Source organism: Euphorbia lathyris, chromosome 9 (genome assembly GCF_963576675.1).
Source record: "Euphorbia lathyris chromosome 9, ddEupLath1.1, whole genome shotgun sequence".
NCBI lineage: Eukaryota > Viridiplantae > Streptophyta > Magnoliopsida > Malpighiales > Euphorbiaceae > Euphorbia > Euphorbia lathyris.
In genome coordinates, this window is record NC_088918.1 from 8972572 (window position 1) to 8977020 (window position 4449).

The window sequence follows — 4449 nt, forward strand, 5'->3', positions numbered from 1 at the left end:
CCCACCTCCAGGCCAACCCCCGAGCAGAACTCAGCAAACACAGCACTGAGCCCTTTCCAAAGGAAAGAGCAATTGACAACTCTCTCCTTTGGGCCCCCAAAGATTTTGTCCTTTCGATACTTTCCACAAAGCAGACGAACCCAAAGAGAAGAGGGGTTTTGCCACATTCTCCAGAGGAGCTTCATTAGTAAAACTTTGTTATTGTCCTTAGCTTGTCTAATGCCAAGACCCCCCCCCCCCCCTTGCTTTTAGGCTGGCAAATCTCCTTCCAAGGGACGAGGTGAATCTTCCTTCCCTCTCCAAACTCTCCCCAAAGAAAACGCCGGTTAATTTTGTCGAGTTTATTGAGAACCGGCTCAGGCAATTTGCAGGCTTGCATGATATGATTGGGAGCCACACAGTTGATAGACTGAATTAAGGTTAGACGGCCAGCCAAGGAGAGGGAATTTGTTGGTCCCTTGTAAGGTTGCAAGTATAGTTCCAAGGGGGGGTTAGGAACTATTTAAACTTTTTCGCAATTAGGGCAGACTTCTTTTTCTAAGGAAAAAGGTTTTAACAGCGGCGCTGAGTAAACAACAAGATACTGCCTTAGTCAACTGGTGACTAGGTCAGTTTCTTAGCTTGAGTCAGGAGATAGCACTTAGAGTCTATTCCTGAGCTCAGACGTTCAACGCGCACAACTCAACTTGACCGCTTTACTTGGTCAGTTCTTGGTTATTTTAAGCAAGCAATATAAATAAGGAGTTAAAGGTAAGAAATACTTCACTCAGCAGATTTATCCAGGTTCGGCTTCTTCTAAGCCTACGTCCTGTCCCCGAAACACGTTCCGAGATTTTGAATCCTCTACTGAGCTCTTTAAAGGTAGAGCCTCAAACCTTTTACAATATCCGCAACTGAGTATGACAAGAGTACCTTCTTCTATACCTCTACTCAATCCTAATCTCTCGCTGAGTACTAAAACCGAGTACTCAGCCTCTCCTTTCTATCTCTAGAAATGATAAGTGTTTTGTCCTATACAAAGATTTGCTAAGACACTTTAGACGATTGAAACAATCACTCTAGACTTTTACACAGATATAAGAATTGTAGTGTAAGATTTTGCTTTGCTTCTTTTGCTTGCAGAACTTGTAGAAATTTGGTCAGCGTAATGGCTTGATCAAGTTCTGTGTTGAGTGAAGCTTATGATGGCACTATTTATAGAGACGTCTGGGCATCGGTCATTTCGAATTTCGAAATAACCGTTGGAGGGAAACGGCTACATTTCGTTGTCATCCTGACTTGCTCAGAGCTCTCGGCCAATCAGAATTGTGTATCTTCTGTCCTCGGTCAGCTCAGCAGACTGTCTCTCCTTTTATGGTAAAGTCAACTGGACAGCATACTGTGTCGTCTGAACTTTGCCCAAAAGGGAAATACTTTGTCTGGAAGTTTTGCTTTGCCAGCTGCTTTCTTGTACGCTTTGTCGAGACTACTCAGCAGCTTCATCTTGAAGTTGTTCCCGAAGGTCTTCTAGATCCTTCCGTTTGCTGAGTTGCGTTTTGGTTCAAAACGGCAACGTCTTGACATACGCGGGCCGAGTTGTACTGAGTTGTTTGACTTGGGCCTTGGCTTCCATATTGGGCTTGGGCCTTTTGATTCTTATGTCTTATAACAGTTTTTAACTCAACATTGAACAAACACATTAGTAGAATAAATCAAAGCAATTAAACTTAGTGTGTTTAGAATATGTATTATATTTAAATAATTTTGTCAAATCAAAATTATGTGGAAAGGTGTTTCAACAAACTCCCCCATTTTGATGTTGGCAAAACTATTCAGCGAGAAACTCAGTATGAGCTCCCCCATGATAGTTGACCTAGTATAATTTAGCAAACTCCCCCGTAAGGGTTGAGCTACTGACTTAGTTTTACTCAAAACATTTAAAGGTTTAAATGAGTAAGTCTAAGGTCAGTTTTCAGATATAGGTCAGCTATATCAACATATTCTATTTACTCAGTATTAAGCGGAAGGTTTAGTCATATAGAGCGCGCTGAGTAATTTGTTGTTTAATGAGTTCTTATCAGAATGTTTTATAAACACATAGGTCAATGTCAAACATGTTATCAGCATATCATTTAGTCAATAAATGTTACAAGTATTAAACATAGCTGATTTAATTGAAGATACATAATGACTCAGTACTTAATAACATATATCATAACTCAGTATTTGAATAAGAGATACAAATATGATATATAGATAGAAGTCAGTAATTACACAGCAAAATTTTTTATAGATAAGGCAAATAGAATTAGATTACAACTGTCTTAACCTATACTGAGCTAGCCTATCTATTTCTTTTTCTTGTTGGGTTGTGACGACTGACTTCGCTCATGCTGAGCTCTAGCTGTATGTTCTTTCTCCCCCGTTTTGTCAACTTCAGGGAGTCTGAAGGCATCAGTTAATACAGCGCGAGTCAGTTCTTGGGATAGCTCCTTAAGCTTCTCAGCGCTTTCATTTACGCCATAAAAAATGGCAACTCCATCAGCTGAGACCTCTTCAGGTACTTTGAGATCAGCAGCACTGAGCATATTGACACTGAATGCTTGAGCTTTGCCTTGCCAGATAAGAGCTTCAGTAAGGCCAGCAACGATTTGGTGGAAGGTTTTTAAGAGAGCTGTGTCGTAATACTGACGTTGAATGTTGTTATGACGAATGTGATTGAAAGTTTGTTGTGCGAGAGTCATCATCTCGTTCTACTTCATTGCGTCAGTATCCATCTCTTGCTTATTCAGATTAAGCAACCTTATAGCCTCACCAATTTGCTCTACTGAGCACTGACTGTATGACACCATTTGCTCGTTGGTCTTAAGTTGCTCAGTATAAAGCTGAGCAAAGAGCATTTTGATCTCAGATGAAGTGGCATAGTCAGTGTTCACAGCTGACAATTTCTGGACTTGTTGATGGAGAGAGTTCAGGTGTTGCACGGTTGTCAGCTGGATCTCAGCCAACTTGGCAATTGAATCCTGCTTAGCTTGCTGTGCTTGGAAGGATAAGACGACGTTCAGCAGATCCTTGAGTCCCTTAACTTCGTTGAGAAGCTGAGTGGCCTGGGAGAGCTGGGTGGTCTCAAGAATTGAAGATCCAGCAGCAGGAGAAGTGGAATGTTGAAGGTCTCTGATTAATGCTTGCACTGAGTCAATGATCTTTTTACCGGACTCAGTGGCATTCAGATGGCTTTGTGAACCTTCAGGGACATCAGTATGACCGGAAGGAAGAGGAGTGAAAGGAGTAACCTGATCAGTGACTGGAATAGTATGCTCAATTTGCACTCGAGTTGTAGGGATAGTTGATTGATCGGCAGAGAGTTGAGTTGGAGAAGTTGTAATGCGAATACTGTATGTGCTGACGGCAGAGGTGTGTGGAGTCAGCACCATGCTTGAGGAAATAGCATGAATAGTAGACGGCTCAACCTGACTGGTTGATGTGGCAGAAGCATTAGGGTCGGCATGTTCCTGTTGAGAAGAAACAGAGGCTTGTTTTTCTAATGCCGCCGATGTAGTGGAAGTGGATTGGCGTTTGAAAAACTTGAGTTGGATGGTAGAAGGGTCCTTAGTTGTCTTGGAGACGACAAAGTCAGGAAGAGTTGGTAGTTGCACAGGAGGTTCACTAATTAGCTTCTCACTGGCCTTGACCAACTTTCGCCTTCTACGAGGTGGAGTGACAGTATGATCAGGTTCTTCTGAGTGAGAAGGGGAAGATTCTTGTCGTTCAGTATGAGTCTGGTCAGCTTGCTCTTCAACTTGATCAACAATGTGTTGGTCAAGTACTTGCTCAACTCCCGCAGCCAACTCAGTATTGGCATGCTCATCACCAGCAGCTAACCCAGTATCAGCATCCTCAGCCTCATGCTCACTGGTTGTTTCCTCAGAATCCTCAGCGTCATCCTGACTGCTGGCTTCTTCCTCTTCTTCTTCAGTAATATCACCGTCAAGTTCTTCCTCAACTTGAGAGATGAAGTGATCATCTAGTTGAACCTCATGTTCATCATGCTCAGCTACACTATCTTGACACTGGGTGAAGTGAGAGTCACCCGGTACAATGAAATCAGTAGGAATAGCGTTGAGGGGAGACAGTGTTGAAGGCTTCTGCTTCTTCTGAGGTTGCGCAGTAGCTTCCTCAGTTCCAGGCTCACTTTGCCTGCTTCTTTTCTCAGCTGACTTACCAGCTGACTTATGCCTCTTTGCTAGAGACTCAACATTTTTAGAAGGAGTCTTAACAGTTTTCCTCTTGCGGGAAGCTGGGGCCTTAGTCCTTCGCCCTTTCTTAGGCTCAGTAGTTCCCTCAGCTTGGCCAGCAGCAGCAGCTTTGCCTTTCTTCAAGGGCTGTCCAAACTTCAATGCCCTCAGCGAGGCAGCTGTTATCTCAGATCCTCGATTTTTCTCCTCACCTTCAAGATCAACCTAATGGTCA